The 17,212-nt window shown below is 39.7% G+C and overlaps 1 long non-coding RNA gene across 1 annotated transcript; it reads left to right on the top strand.

Annotated features, from left to right (window-relative positions):
* Window positions 1-4,739: 4,739 nt before the first annotated feature.
* On the top strand, window positions 4,740-13,799 carry LOC147002756 (uncharacterized). Its single transcript, XR_015048559.1, has 2 exons — window positions 4,740-4,855; window positions 12,854-13,799. It is a non-coding gene; the product is annotated as an uncharacterized LOC147002756 (long non-coding RNA).
* Window positions 13,800-17,212: the final 3,413 nt, after the last annotated feature.

Raw genomic sequence — 17,212 nt, 5'->3', positions numbered from 1 at the left:
TTAAAAAAAAAAGTGTATTTACATGAGTGTTCTATTTGCATGTGTGCCAGCATGACAAATGAGGACATCAGATTCCATTGTAGATGGTTGTGAGCCAGTGTGTGCTTGCTGGAAATTGAACTCAGAACCTGGAGAAGAGAAGCACGTGCTCTTAGCCAGTGAGCCTTCTCTCCAGCCACCCAACTCTCTCTTCGCTCTTAATATGCATTTTTCTCTCAAATCAGGATATACACAGTGCTATCGCATGCCTATCTCCTCCACTATCTGAACCTAATAGGCTGCAGGATTCCCATGCCTGCTAGAGAAAGGGAATTTAGAAGCCTTTCATTAGGATAGACCTGCAGAGAGTTTAGTCAGGCTGAGCAAAAAACATTCAGGCCATTTTGGTAAGTCTCTAAGTGGTTGATGTCAGGTTTGTTTTTTGTTTGTTTGTTTTGTTTTCTTAGAACAACTAGAACTAGATGAAAATAGAGCATCTGTGAATCAAATCCAAGCCCTTGTGCACCCAAAGGTAAGTGACTAAGGAGGCAGTTAGTTACTTCAGTCCTGTAGGTTATCATTTGAGGTTTTTCTACTATCTTAATAGTAGACTATTTTCTATTTTAATAGTACTCCTATTCTAGTCTATTATTTAATGTATATCTATCCCATCTGGTTCTTCCAACTCCAACACTTCTTGATGTTAGAGCAACATCGTACACAGTAAGCACAGCCGTGCATAGACACTAGTTATTCTGGCTTAATGAGTTTCATAAGGGTGGAGATTGCTCTTCATTGTAAGATAGTGTTACACATCAACTTGCAAACCGTGCACGATAACTGAGGTTGATCAATTCACACTAAAGGAAACGTATGCCAGTCATATACTTTTAAAAGGAGTTTTGTGACCGTCTGTATATACTTTCCATTTGGTTTTCCCAGGTCTTTCTAAGGCTCCGCGTCTCAGCCTGCTTGGATTAGAGTGCTTGCTCTGATTTAATAAAAAGCAGAGGCTATCCTGTGGAAGGTGAGCAGAGGTGGATTGGATTCATAAGGGAGGAAATTAAATCTTCAAATTTTAATTGATTCCCCCACCTATACTTCTGCTGATGAGTTGATAAGATATTTTACACATAGCAAAGCTGAATTTAATAAAAGTATAAATCAGGAATACTAATTGAAAAAAAAGTTAGAAAGCCTTATAAAATCAATTCAGTTTGTTTGGGCCCTGATAAAAGACAAAGGTGCTTTGGGGGGGGGATTTATGTAAATGTAATGAGTTAAAGCATTTATCTTACAAACCTGATAAACAGCAGGAGGTACCTTAGAGGATGAAAATAATTAGTTCCCCCTCCCCTCCCCATCCCTCCCCTCCCCTCCCCTCCTTCTCTCCTCTCCTCTGTGAACCCAAACTATTGTTACAGTTATATTTGTTTCACTTCTGAATGACTTATTTCAACTCAGCACTGGCACCTCTTTTCTCATAATCTTTGTATGCATTTCATGTTGGGGATAGATGTCCATCTTTAATAATAATAATAATAATAATGTTACCGCTTTTGCTCCGTCTCCTCAGGACACAAGGTCCTGAGTTGCTGTAAGAACTTGTTATGAACACTTGTTATGTCACTCCTAGCTAGAATGTCCCGAATACATTCTCTTCATCAAAGTCCTTGATCTGTTTCAGTGGCTATGAGACTGACCTTGTCACTTCCTGTCTGAAGATCTTTTGAATATCTCCCCATTGTATACCATGAAGTTAACTGACTCTCGCTAGCCAATGCAAATTCATTCTGTACACATTGTCCTCGATGTTTCAGTCACACTGGATGCTCACTGTCCTCTTAAGATCTTGCCCCTTACGATCTAAAAGCTGATGTTTACACAAATATAATGTAATTAATGCATTTTAGTGTGAATACCCGGATATCCCTTCCACCACTAAACTAGTATTGTTTGGTACCTACTATATGCCATGTATCTTATGAGGCTCTAGAACACAGTGATAGCATGCCATAATTGTGTAAGCATGTTAGCATTCCTTCTAGCATCCGCCCAATAGTTACCTAGCAACAGCCAGGTATAACCTTGGCTTGCTAGAAAATGACTGTTTGGCTTGTTAGACTGTCTAACCCTTTTCTCCCTCTGACCCCTCTCCCTCTGTCTGTCTTCTCTCTCTCTTTCTCTCTCTCTCTCTCTCCTTCCTCCTTCCACTCCACCTCTCCCTTTCTCCCTTCCCCCTCTCCCCCTCTCCCTCCTCTCTCCCTCTCTCCATGTATTCCCTGCAGGCCTCTTCTCTTCTTTCTCTCCTTCCCTCTCTCCATCCTTCTCTATTCTCTCTCTTTCTCTGCCTCAATGCCCCTTCCCATGCCCCCAGATAAATTTCATTTTATACTAGACCCTTATTGCTGGTACCTGGAGTGGGCGATGCCTCAGCATGGGCCCACTAAGGGACTCCCTGCTGCTGTACCACAGGCCATTTTACAAAAAAAAAAAAAAAAAAAAAAAAAGAAAGAAAGAAAAAAAAGTACATACTTGTTCACACACATTACACTCACATAACAGAATTCTCATATTTCATAGAGGGAAAGATAAATCACAAGTAAACAAGCAATTATGATAAGGTCCAAAAACAATAGGGAAGTGGGACGTGTCATCCTAGAAGACAGAGGGATGCACAGAATGTCTGCATGAAATGCAGAGTGTTCTAGCTCAGATGTAGCATGTCTCCCAGGCCCATTTGCTAAAGGGTTGATCACTAGCCTATGGTTTGATAGCTGTGGCCTAGTGAAAGAAAGTTATGTCACTTGGAAAGTGTCTTTAGAAGAGATGTTGGGACCCACTCTCTTCCTCTCTCTTGACTCTCCATCTCATAACATAAGCCATTTCTTCTCTTGAGTGCTCTGGCCACCATTGCTTCCATTAGCTTGGGATCAAATGCAATGGAGCCAACCAGCCATGGCCTGAAATGCCTGAAACCATGAGGCAAGATGAATCTTCTATCCTTATAAATTGTATATCTTGAACATCTGCTACCACTGCAGAAAGCTAATATGGTGGCACTGACTTGCGTAGCAGGAGGAAATTATTTGGACTGTCACCTGAATGTGTGGAATAAAATATTGTCCTGCACGAAAAAAAAAAAAAAAAAAGCTGGACAGAGCAAAGGAAGTTGAGAGTCTGTATAAAATACGAAAATGTAAATGTTGGGAAACTCATTAGAAAGTGATTGAAATGATTAGGGCAAGAAACTGTAGTTTGGACCTGGCTCATAAATAGAGTGGATCAGGTGGGAATCGAATGATTGATTTCCAGATCAAGGAAGAGTCAAAGATGACTCTTGTAATAGTTCATTTTATATTAACTGAATGAACTGTAATGATTAATTATTTAATCAAATACTAAACCTGAATATTATTAGCATGTGTGTGTATGTGTATGTTTCTGTTTATGTTTAAGGCATGCTCAATATCTATAATCAAGAAAAGAGTACTTTGTCTAATGAGAGGTTTCTTCTAGTGTTTAGCTCCTAAGAGTAAGGATTTAAGTTCATGGAAAAAGAAGGAATTTTGACTTCAGAGTTAACCACAATGTCAACAGTAACAGACATCAGGGAGTAGATTCAATCTGGAGGTCAATTTTGCTATATTAAGTTTGAAATATTCAAGCAGACAGATGGTATAAAGGATCTGCAGTACTAGGGAATGGTCTCATCTGGGCATCATGAAGTCAGGCCCTCTTTAGTCTAGAGGATCCATAAAGCCAACTCTAAAAAGGAAGGAAATGTCAAGTAAAGAAAAGATTCTCTATTTTCACCTCTTTTTACCTCTGTCTCCAGCCTCATCCCATTGCTTCCTCTTGTAATGAAACATGAATTATAATAAACAAATAACCTTCCTTGTCCCTCTGTTCTTCACCTGAAAATAATGTCTCTTTGTCATCTTGGGAAACATGAAATCAGAAATAGCATCCCAAAAGGTTTTTGTTTGTTTGATTGGTTTTTTATTTTTGATGAAATTCTCCAAAACCCAGCCAAAATGACTTCCCCAAAGAAGACTTCTGCTGTTTATTTCTTGAAAAAAAAAATAGTTTGTTAATCAAAATATTAAACGCTAGATATATAAGATTCCATTCTCAAACCATCAAAGTCATTAAGGGCCATATGCATAAAGGGAACTTAGAGACAATATAAACTGCAGTCAAGTCATTAGGACTGGAAAGGTAGACAGGAGGCTATGAGATGAACTAATTGCAAATGGGTTCTTAAAGACTTCAAGTTAGCAGCAGCTGAGTCTATCACTCTTCCTTTTATTGGTTGTTGTTGCTGATTTTCATTTGTTTGTTTCTGTTCAAGATTTTTTTTTAAGTTATTGTTTGTTTGTTTGTTTGTTTGTTTGGATCAAAGGAGGTTCATTCAACCAGGTCTGTAGCTCATGCCTGTAATGAACTACCAGAGACTGAGAGGCCAAGAACACTGCTAATGCTTAGTTAGCCTGGGCAGCTTCTGTAGAGCACTATCCTCAAAGCATTGCATCTGTTACCATTTTATCTGAGCATCTCTGAGTTCTCCCAAGAGAGCCTCAATATTGATCATTAGATCCTCAACTAAGATGTCAGCCAAGTATTCCCTCACCTCCAGCTGTATATAATTTCCCTCAAGGTACAGGTGGTCTCAAGAGGCAGTATATGTGTGTGTGTGTGTGTGTGTGTGTGTGTGTGTGGTATGTGTGTGAAGATGGCACATGAAAGAGAGAGGGAGACAGGAAGTGGGAGTTGCCGAACGGAATTCTACATATAGGCAACTATAAGGACGCCATCTTCCATGCTGGGACAAGACTTTCTATCATTGTGGCTGTTTCTCACCTGGGCCCTGAAGGTAAAAACAATAAGCTCATTGGTTCCATTGTTTTGTCACCTGTTCTTTCATGTGTGACTAACTAGAGTTTATTTATGCCCAAATTATCTCGTGAGTTTCTGATGAAGAAGTTCACAGAAATGATGCACAGCATAATGTGCATAGACTTGAGTTATCTTTGACGTGTCCCTTTGAGGAAGCATGATGCTCAAATGCTTTGTGACCAATGCGGTTGACCTGGATCAGTTGCTTAAAGTACTTTATGCTTAATTCTCTACTGGTAGTTTGATTCCAGCCCCATTATAATGAATTCATATTGTTAGGAGTGACTGTGAGATTGTGTCCATCTGATGTTTTCTGGAAGCTTTCATCTACCGAATTCAGCATCTCTGTGTTGATTTTATTTACAACAAGCTTTACTGAGGAGTAGGCTGGGGATGATTTTGTGTTTTCCTCTACCTTACTAATCAGAATCTTGTACAACAGAGCTCTTCCTTCTCTTTTTGTCACTTGTTCAATTGCTAATACATGAAAGCAAAGAGTTCGTGAGTATTTATTATTCATGGATTACAATCTAAGACTATTTTTTTTTCCTCTCAAATAATTCTAGCTTTGGTCCCTGTGAGTGCCTGTGTTTTTTGATGAAGCCCTTTCCATTTTATTGTGCCGTGCCTGCTACCACATCATGGTCAAGTTTAGATTGCATTTTTACTGCTCGAATCCTGCCATCAATTATTTCTCCAAGGATGCTTCATGCTCTTTAACGGAGCACAGTGTTTAAAGTCCATTATCTAGCGGCTATCTATGTTTAATGCTACTGGAATGTCATTGCTTTTGATTGCACTTTTATGAGTGTCTGGACCTTGTTAGGTTCCGGCTACAGGTTCATTGGGTCACACCCACCTATAGCAGCATCTTTCTTACAGCCATGTAAAAAGATTAGCAGGCTCCCTTCTGAAAACTGGTCTGAGTCTCTAACCATCTACCTCACTGCAGAGAGGCCTAGACCAGACTTCCCCCTCAATCGGGGGTGTCTGACTTTCTTCACTTCCCCTATATCTTGGAAGTCTCACATTATATTTCTAGAATGCAGGACCCTCTCCCCTTGCCATCCAGGAGCAAGGGGCAGCCTAGCTGCCATCTCATGCTGTGGCATGCTCACTAACAGAGGAGCATAAAACCTCCCCCTTCTTCTGAGAGTGTCCCTGTATCTTGTGAGCCTGGACTCTCATAAAAGCACCCACCATGCTGCTGTCTACCTAGCTGTCTACAAAGCTCATATCTTTAATAAAACTATTATGTAAAATGACTATTGTTCTCAACATCTCCCTTGAATCTCAAAATAGAAACCTTTTAACTTTTGATTTCTTATCTTGATATTCTCTATCATAAATAATTCTTGCTGTGGGTTGTAATTAGGATTATTTTTTCTTTCCAACCTTCTGGAATACTTTCTATATCACTGGGATTATACTGCCCTTGGAGGTTTATGGAATTTTGTTTTGAAAACATCTACCTTTGGGACCTTTAGTCTTTCTAATTTTTTAGACCAGCTCTTACTAGGTAGTTTTACCTGCCCTAGAACTCACTATGTATTGTAGACCAAACTGGGCATGAACTCACAGAAATCCTCCTGCCTCTTTCTCCTAAATTCTGGGATTAAGGGCATGCTCCACCATGCCCAGATCCTGGCGCTATGTAACAATAAAACTATGTTTTATCTGGAAGCAATGAGGCATCCTTGTATCCTAGAATTCAGAAAGCAGAGCAGTAGGATTGTCACAAGTACCAAAAGCAGCAATGGCTGCATAGAAGACCCTGCCTCAAACAAGTAAGTTTTAAAATAACCTTTTCTGGGTCTTGAGTAGGAATTTGTCTTGAGTAGGGCAGGGAAATGTTTTATAAACTAAATCAAAATACTATTTATGTAATAGATGAATGTTCTGGCTGAATTGTGTCTCCTCAGATAAGTGTGTTAAAACTCTACCCTCTTCCCCTTGTAGTACTTACATGGTGATGGTGACTATACTTAGAAAAGTCCCCTTTGCATGGTAGGTAAGGGAGTAAAAGGTCAGGATTTCAAGGCTTCACCCAGTCTCACAACTGTCCTTAGAAGAGGGGCTCTGAACACACAGTGATTCACAGTGGTGCACATGCATGTGTGCGTGTGTGCATGCGTGTGTGTGTGTGTGTGTGTGTGTGTGCGCGTGTGTGTGCATGCCTGTGTATGTGTGTAGAAAGACTAGTGTAAATGCAGGGAGAAGAAAACAAGAGCTATACTTGGTCATAGATGTCTAGCCTACACACTGCTAGTTCAGAGTCTGTGGCACATCAGTCTGTGGCACTGTAGTTAAAACAGTGAAACTCTGAGGCTACCTGCTTTCCATGCTGTTTTTCGGGGAAGTCCTTCTCTTTCTTTATATCGCTTTCTTCCTCTCAGCCACTCTTCCTCCTTTTCTGAGGGACCCTCGGGATATTTTCATTTGATTCTTTTCCTTCTTAGATGTGTTTCTACAGTTGGTGCTGCTGCAGTTACTCTTTAGGAGGGTTTGACAATTAATGTTATAAACTAGAAATCATACTCTACATAAGCAGAAACTTAGAATGCAAACATTAATGAGGCTTTCATAAGAAAGATTTGGAAAGTGGAATGTTATAATCTTCAGTTCAGGGGATCAGAAAACTATATACCAACCTGCCGTTCTTCATGTGTGAGTAAAAGAGACCAGCATAGTATAATCAGTGCCTGTGGGTACAGAAACACGAGAGTGTGGCAGTCAACATAGCAGAAGTAAACATTAGTTGGAAAACTATCATTGATTTTGTAATAAATGGCTCATGCCCACACAGCGATGGAAAAACATCTTATCTTCAGGAAACCAGTGAACAGAGGGAGATGGCAAGCCAGTAGCTAGGGAGGTGGCTGAGGGCGACTGTCATAGCCAGCACTTCCAGGATTTTCCACTCTGCCCATTTCTTATTATTTCTGCTCAATGCTAACACTTTGTCGTCAAAGACACATCTACCCCCTGCAAATGGTAACTAAGCTGTCTAGGTAAAGGATCAGGTACAGACCAAGGTTACCAAGCACAGAAGTGATCTATGCTTAACCCACCCGACTTATGTTGAATATCTATTAGACACAGAATAAAAATCTCATCAGGTGCTCATGATGACAGTGTGGGATTTCCAGGAGATTTATTTATACAGGAAGGAAGGCAGAACAAATATCTCAGGAGAAAATATAATCAAATCATTGAGGATTCTAAAGTCTATAGATTTTTCTCTTTGTTTCTGTAAAAGTATAAACATTTTCTAGTCTTAAATTCTCTCTTCCCAAACTGTTTGCTCTCTTTATCCACTGCTTAGAAGAAATAATACAGTTCTGGATGTGTAGCTACTCTGGGCACAGAGATAATACATTGAAAAACTGAACCCGCGCTCCAGTGTACGTGCCCTTCCCCTGAGAGAGTCACTGGATGCACATTACCGGGAGAATTAGAATGTTGAAGCAGAGATGTGAAGGGAAAGAGACAAGGTTCGTGGTTTTGACTTCCAAATTGGCTCCGCAAGCCTCCAGCAGAAGCAGTGGTCAGTGCCAGGAGACTGTTGAATGTTGTCAGACTCTGTGCCAGAGGGAAGCATAAGAGACAAGCCAAGCCTGCAGACCGTCCAGGCCATGTGAGCAAGATCATTGTGTTTCTCGTGCTAGGGAGAGCCTCATTAGCAGCTGTTGTTAATGCCAGGTAACTTCCCTATTAAAACGTGCCTGAACTCGTCCAGGTGAGACCCACCTGTGCTTAGATTCCATGCTGCTGCTTATTAAATTGCCCTTCTAAGGAGCCTCGCTCTCTGCTTTTCCCCTCCTCTCCTCTCTTGGACCCATTTTCAGTCACCTCTGACCTTTAGAGGGAAATACTCAGAACAGAAAGCAGAGTACAGGGTAACAGAAAGAGTTAATCTTGCAAACAGATTGAAGGAGACCTGAGATTATATTATTTTTAATGTGTTTAGTATGGGTATAGTATACACATGGGTTCCTATCAGAGTATGCAGATGCAGGTAACTGCATAGGTACACATGTATGCATAAGTGTGTAGCAGCCTGAGACCAATATCAGGTCTGATTCAGTCACTCTCCTCTTCAGTCATCATCACCATCATCATCATCATCATCATCACCAGGTCTCTCGTTGAACCTGGAACTCATGATTGGCTAGGCTAGATAGACAATGAACCTTAACATCCGAATGTTTCCCCAGGGTTAGGGTTACAGATGCCTCTCAACTTGGCTTTTGCATGAGTGTCACACATTGGGACTTAGATCACCATGTTTTCAAGATAGCCACTTTACTGACTGAGCCATAGTCCCAGCCCCTTCCTCATTTTTAATATGTACATCCAAGTGGTTTTTCACATTCACTCAGAGTAGAGAGCAAAACCTTTACAGTGGGCCACCCTGTGCTGCCCCAAACTATATAGCTTAGGGGAGTCAAAGCTGTGACAAACCCCCTCAATACACGATGAGGAGAAGGTTTGAAAATGTGTGTGAATTGTCATGAAGTTGTGTCAATGGATAAAAGAAGAGAGGTCATCATGTATAGTTTAGTTACTTGAACGAATTCTGAACAGTGGTGGTCTCTCAACTCAGAATAGAAGCTACCAGCTTTATACTGGGCTTTGAAGTTATAAGCTCAAGGGCTAGACTACTCTACTGGTGGGTCTTCACCTTGGTTGACTCATTGATTGATTGGTATTTATTTGGTCTTTTTTTTTTGGAAACAGTTTTTCTGGGCAGTCCTGATGGTTCTGGAACTTGCTCTATAGACTAGGGTATCCTCAAATTCAGAGGTGTGGACTACCACTGCCTAGCAGGGTCTCCGTCTTTACATGTCTGACCTCATACATTTCTCTCTGCTCTCTCTTGTCACCCCAACCCTGCTGACTTTCTCACTTGTCCCAGGACTGCTGAAGCTGCCATTTCATGAATATGGAATATCATTCTACACAGAGATACATCTGCACTGCGTGTTCCTTTAGGCTCAACTGTGGCCTTTGAACACATCCAGGTTCCAGTAATTGGAACCTGTGAATGTTACTTAATAAAATAAAAGACACTGCAGGATGTCACTAAGTAAAGATCCTGAGACAAGGGAGTTTCAGAAATTTTCCAGGTGGGCTCCAAGTACAGCCATTCGTGTTCCTTAGAGAGGAAGGCAGGGGTAGATTTGATGCAGAAGACGGTCATGTGACCCAACAGGCACATCCTATCCTGGCTCTTTAGAAACAGAGGGAGGAGCCAGGAGTCAAGGCAGGTAGCTCCCTTATAAATGTCAGTCTCCCGAAGTTCTCCCGAGCAAGGACAACCTGACCTCCTCCTACAGAGACTCTCAGTGAAACTCTCCAGGCTTCTGGGATACAATATGGAACTCTAAGGGAGTAAGCATTTGTTGTTTGAAGCCAACGAGCTTCTCACCATCCATTAAAGCAGAAACTGGAAAAAAAAAAGCAGCCATATTTGCTTAAAGGGTTGAGTGGTTGAACCACCTCTGCCCACCGAATGTAAAAGTGCAACCATCTCCGCTCTCTCCCCGACCTCTCTGATTCTATGCTTGGTCAGACTTTTGCCATTTTCTGTTTTGGCAAAACAGAGTTTGTTAAATGAGGCAACTTCAGCCTCATTAGTGAATGGGAAGAGAATATTATTCTCTATATAACACACTGAACAAATACCTTTACACAGGGAGTGTGAAAAAGAACATGTTTCAGATAGGAACTGAAGAGTATTGGAGTTTCAAATACTCTGAAATGAATGGGTAAGCCAAGAGCAGGAAGAAACGAATTCATGGTTTTGATTTGTTTTATTGGTGAAATATGTTGAGTTGTGGTAGGGTGTGGGAGTGGATGCCTACAGCTCTGAACTAAAATTTTTCCACTGCCCCTTCCCTTTATCCATTTTGTTGGGACTTCTGTAGGGAATAAGAGTTCAAGGACAGGAGAGATTGGGATGAATCCTTTGGGGCCAGAAGCCCTGAAGTAAACCAGTAAATCTTGATGTCTTCACAGTTTTGTTTTTCCATGAGAATGTAACAACATAAACACACAATTTCCTGCATGAAGGGCCAAGCATATAAGCTCTATTGCAAAGTAGCAGAAGGAGGAAAAAATATATTACTTTAAGAGCTGGCACAGAATTTTTCCTAGGGAGAGAAGAGTCATGTTTGGTCATAAATATGAGAATGAAGCCCTTTGGGCATATGAACAGATGGTTTATGATCAAACAAAGGACTAGCTAACGCTCTGCAGCCGAAATGATCTGAAACTTTGGTGGGAGCTACTGGCATATGCGGTTAGACTAAGGAGGAAGGCAGGAAATAGCAGGCTACAAAGCTAGATGTCTAGTAGGTTTAAATAGAAAATCCTGAGAAGTTTTAACATCAAGAGTACCTAGGAGACAATATAAGAATTTTCTTGCTGTGCAAATGGGTAAATAAACCTTTCCACCTCTGATCCTCAAATGATAAAGTAAAATATGAACTATGCATAGCCTTGGGATGGAGGAATTATGGCGGCTTAAGACCCCTGAGTCTGAATCTTGGGGACAACTGGGGGCGGGGGGAAGGAGGGCAGAAGAGCTCAGGAGTAGGATGTGGCATGGGGTAGAAAAACTAAAGAAGTATAAACTTGCCGGTCATATCTTTACTCAAATAATCATACAATATTTAGCAAATTCAAGCCAAGTTCATGCAAGTATTTTGGATGCAATCACTGTGGCCAGCTGTAGCTACTGGACATGGCAAAGAAGCAGATGTTTGGATTACAAGCTTAACTAGGAACATTCCCATTGCATTTTCTTAGTCTTTAAAGGAAAAAAACAAAAACAAAACCAAAAACCTATAGAGGAATGAGTATAAGGAGAGAAAGTGCTTATGGTGCCTTTTGTTGGCTACTCTGGTCCACATTTGTCCTTTGGATCTTTTCTTTTAAGAACTCAGTTCTGGCCCGTTTTGTTCTGGGATATGTTCCCTTCCCTTCTTTCCTGCAACCATACATACACAAGATCTCTTTTCTCATCAGGCCAAGTGCCGTGCTCCCTGATACCCGAGTGCTCCCTGGCACCTATGAGAGATGTCCTGCCAACAGAAGCTGTGCTGGCCCCCATTGCAGCTCCAGTGATTCAGGCTTCAGAATCAAACAAGTGCAGACCCTATTATTAATCAAAGTAGGCTCAGAGGAGATTTGCCTGGGAGCAGTGCAGAGAGCAGTAATAACATTAAATAAGTGCCTGTGGGTAGTTACACAGGGAAAAATGTTTCTTTTCTTGTAAGATGACAGATAAGTGGAAAACACATTAGGGTTTGAGAGCCTGGGTGGGAAAAGTGCTGTCAAGAGTGGCCATTTCCAGACCTCTGCTGCTTGCCAGTGTGTCCTGTGTGTCCCAGTGCCTCCTCTGCTGGGGCTGTCAGAGGGCTTCACTCAGAGACCACAAGATGAGCTAAGGCTCAGCACCTTTTCATTATTTCAAATTTTAGATTATTTTTTTAAAAAACGATTTTTTAAAGCAATAATGCACTATCCCTGGGATGCAGAACCGGTGGTCTTAGTTCTTTTGAGTGATCAAATGGCTCATTCATTTTTTTTTTTAGCCAATTTCTGTTCAGTGCATGCTGCAACACAATACAAATATGATATAGGTACATATCGCCACATAAAGGAACCTTTAATATATATATATATATATATATATATATATATATATAATATATACATACATACATATATATGGCAAAATATAATACATATATAATTATATAAAGACAATGTATGTACTATGTAATGTGTAGTAAATATGTACTATGTAACACATAATGTATAATACATAACATATAGGGGATCTATATATGTATATATATATATATATGGCAAAAATACATGTCTACATGCAGACACAAACTAAAGCAATTAATGTCAGAGTCACTATTATATTTTACATGCCTCATTTTCTGTCATCATACTTCAGGAGCTGTGGTAAATGAGAAAATACACACAAGACGATTAGTCTTTTTGTTTTCAAATCTCCTCCTCTTCCTCCTTTCTGCCCCTTGCCATCTGTTGGGCACCCATGACCATGTATAGAAGGACCACTGAGAACGACACCAGAGGCATCCAAATAAGAAAACACTCAAGGACTCTGTGCCTCGCGGAGGAAAATCAACTAAACATGGGCAAAGGAGATCCTAAGAAGCCGAGAGGCAAAATGTCCTCATATGCATTCTTTGTGCAAACTTGCCGGGAGGAGCACAAGAAGAAGCACCCGGATGCTTCTGTCAACTTCTCAGAGTTCTCCAAGAAGTGCTCAGAGAGGTGGAAGACCATGTCTGCTAAAGAAAAGGGGAAATTTGAAGATATGGCAAAGGCTGACAAGGCTCCTTATGAAAGAGAAATGAAAACCTACATCCCCCCCAAAGGGGAATTGGGGGAAGGAAGAGGAAGATGATGAGGAGGATGAAGAAGATGAGGAAGAGGAAGAAGAAGAGGAAGACGAAGATGAGGAAGAAGATGATGATGAATAAGTTGGTTCTAGCGCAGTTTTTTTTCTTGTCTATAAAGCATTTAACCCCCCTGTACACAACTCACTCCTTTTAAAGAAAAAAATTGAAATGTAAGGCTGTGTAAGATTTGTTTTTAAACTGTACAGTGTCTTTTTTTGTATAGTTAACACACTACCGAATGTGTCTTTAGATAGCCCTGTCCTGGTGGTATTTTCAATAGCCACTAACCTTGCCTGGTACAGTCTGGGGGTTGTAAATTGGCATGGAAATTTAAAGCAGGTTCTTGTTGGTGCACAGCACAAATTAGTTATATATGGGGACAGTAGTTTGTTTTTTTTTTTTCCCTTTGGTTTTATTTTTGGGTTTTATTTTTTTCATCTTCAGTTGTCTCTGATGCAGCTTATACGAAGATAATTGTTGTTCTGTTAACTGAATACCACTCTGTAATTGCAAAAAAAAATAATTGCGGCTGTTTTGTTGACATTCTGAATGCTTCTAAGTAAATACAATTTTTTTTATTTAAAAAAAAAAAAAAAAAGAAAACACTCAATAGATAGTCCAGTCTTGGAAACAAGATGTCTGCACCATGTCCCTTCATTTCTTCCACTCTGTTGTATTCAATAGTTTCAAAGTGGAACAATTATTTCATCAAGGAATTCATTCTAAGCTGTGTGTGGGATGCTGTGCACCTGTAATTCCAGCATTGAGGAGGCTGACACCCATGACCATGATTTCAAGTCTATGCTGGAATATGTAAAAACAAAACAAAACAAAACAAAACAAAACAAAACAAAACAAAACAAAACAAAAATACCGTACCTCAAAACTAACCACAAGAAGAAAATCAAAGAACAAAGTCTCCATCTTTACCAACTCCCTGAGCCTCTCCCAGTTCTTCCCGATCTTGCTTATTACTGTCTCTCCAGGGGCAGAACCTGTGCCTACACCACTCATGGAAGTTTCTCCACATGTGGTGCTTTATCTTATTTGTCCTATTACACATTTTTCTTTGAAAAATTTTACATGTGAACCAGTCATTTTCTAAGATATTTGCTGTTGGTTCACAGATTTCTATCTTCTCTCCCAGTATTTTCTATGTTCCATATCTGCATTCCCAGTGAAGAAGAAAGCCTCTTCAATAGTTCCTACCCACACTATATTCCTCTTTCTGAACTTGTATGTATTGAGTAATCAGTACATACCTTCCCGTCTACCTTAATCAGAACACCCTATTTTCTTTATCTCAGAGTGTATCTTCCTAGTGATATGAAGTAGTTCAATACAAACAAAATAAGACAAAAGCAAAAACAAACCAAACAAACAAAACCCAAGATCTACCTTTTCCTCCCACTGTTGCTCATTGCCATGGTTTTCTCCTACAAATGTAGTGATGGTCTTCATAGCATTTGGCTTATACTGTTGACATAGGTTTTAACATTATTATAATCAAGATTTGTCTGTAAGTTCTTAAAGAGACTCATGATTTTACATAAAATCTGTCAAGATCAATAATATTAGATAAAGACATAAATATCCTATTAAGTTGTTTTGTTCATCCTCTGTTGTTCTTGCTATGAGAGCCACATGGGAAGTTAGAGCCACTGAGAGTTCTTGTGTCCTATCTCTCCTCACACATACCAGTTCCATGCAATTGCTGGAGAGGATGCTGAGTGGGGCCCCTTGACCTATTTAATCCTTTCTTCTACTCTTTTTTGTCTCTGAAAGAATACCTAAGAATCTGTAGGATAAAAAAAAAACCTTCATCTATAAAATTGCATGTAAAAGGCTCTGGGTTTATTTCCCAGCATCACACACGGACATACAGGCTCAGACATAGTCACATGCATGCATTCACACATTTGAAATACATAGGATATATTCAGGCAAGATCATTAGATTTCTGTAGAAGTCAGTATTTGGCAAAGGTTGAAAGAAAAGACATATAAATAGATCAATGGATGGACATGGATCTCTTTGCTAGTAGAAATACACAGTAGAAAGACCCTACATTTGGATTGTTTTTATAGCTATGGAGTGTTGTCTAAGGTTCCCCTTCACTTAAGATCAACAGGACTCTTGAATCTCTTAAGTATCTGTACAGTAGAAAGAACTCTATTTTGGAGAATGACTGACTCATACTAATACTAGGTCTCACCTGTGGGAACAATAGCTATTTATATCCTTATTGCTCAGGAATACTGTCAGGAGCCTTGTTCGTGTTTTGCTAATCCTTTTATGCTGCCACAAGTGAAATAGGAACTTTTTTCCATGGGTGCAAATTGTCACAGACTTGGCTTTATTTGTGTTGGAAAAGAGATGTTTAGTAAGCTTGTGATCAAAAAGCAGGATTTTTTTTTCTCAATTTTAGTTTCACAGGATAAAGATCATCAGTGAACTTATTTGGAAATGATTGACAGGACTGGGGAGCTAAGAGTTGTAAAGGATCTCCTAAAATACATGTTGACACCTGAACTGCTGATACAAGAAAAGAAAAAAAGACATATACATTGGTCAAACCCACTACCGTCTTGGGTTATCAGTATAAAAACAAGCAGAATGTTGTTCACACTTCCGTGTAATTCATCTACATGAGTCAATCCCACACTTTTTGATGGTGTGCATTAGGTAATACCAGCTGACTTTGAAGTTTCTCAATGTGCTCTCAGAAATTAAATGGTGATTGACATGTCTGTGATCTATTGATGTGAAACCAATGCATGCATGTGCATATTTTCAGACATTAGCTCTTCTGCATCAGATTCCCATAATATCAATCAGTGCAAACTATTTAAGAAACTTTGCTTCTGAGAGAGGTATGAAGTGTCTGTCAAATTATGTCAGTGCCTTAGGGAAAGGGTTGTGAAGCATAAAAACAATGTATAGGCTTTAGAAGGACCCAAATGAATGGGAAAATTCATTTCAGATGGTCAGAAATGTAGTTATCATATCCACACTAGTTAGACTATAAGCTCAAACGGCTTGAATAGATTATCTGATAAGGTCTGGATTATCCTAGCTGGAAAATGATGAATAATAATGAAATAATATCAATCTACAAAACAAATAAACAAAAAACTAGAAAGATGATGTCTCTGTTCGGAGAAAGAACAAATGATACAGGACTGAGGGTAAGCATCACAGTCCATCACACAAAATATGTGATACGGACTTTGGAGAAGAGCCACAAGGATAGTCTAGACAATATTACTACCAGGAAAGAGAATTTGAACGAAACATAGCATTTTGATAAATAGTCTTTTGTTTACTTTCTTCCATGTGGGAAATACTTAACTGGTCCAGTGGTAGGACAAAATACTTGGCATTTAACAGAAAAATAATGTTATTTGCTTAACACTATTTTGTAGGTAGCAGAAGCTTTACTGTGGAGTTTTTGTATCTGGGTCACCATGGGCATCCTGATTATCAGAGCTAATATTTATGTGTTCCATGTTCCTCACTGTGTTGTGAAGTTTATGTATACCACAATGCAAATTTGTATGCAATGGCTATTCATAGCAGATTCAAATCTGAAGCAAAGCTCCTGTATAATATGTGCCACTCGAAAGATAGAGTTCAGGAAAGGCAAAATTAATTTCCTTGCCTGTTACATAATGTGGAACACACTCAGCTCTGTGTGCTGGTGAATTCTATTATAGCATGTTTCTAGGAGTAAGTTTCTATCTCAGTGATGAAGCACTAAGAGGAAGAGGCTGAAGAGAACTTCCTATACTGTTTCTAGCCTCAAAGCAGCGATTTCAAATGGTATACACTATAAAAAGTAATGTTAAAACAAAACAAAACAAAACAAAACATTGGGTAGTGACTTA

The sequence above is a fragment of the Mus caroli genome, unplaced genomic scaffold (genome assembly GCF_978045245.1).
Source record: "Mus caroli unplaced genomic scaffold, Mus_caroli_1 scaffold_9, whole genome shotgun sequence".
Lineage (NCBI taxonomy): Eukaryota > Metazoa > Chordata > Mammalia > Rodentia > Muridae > Mus > Mus caroli.
This window is presented reverse-complemented; position numbering and strand designations above follow the sequence as displayed.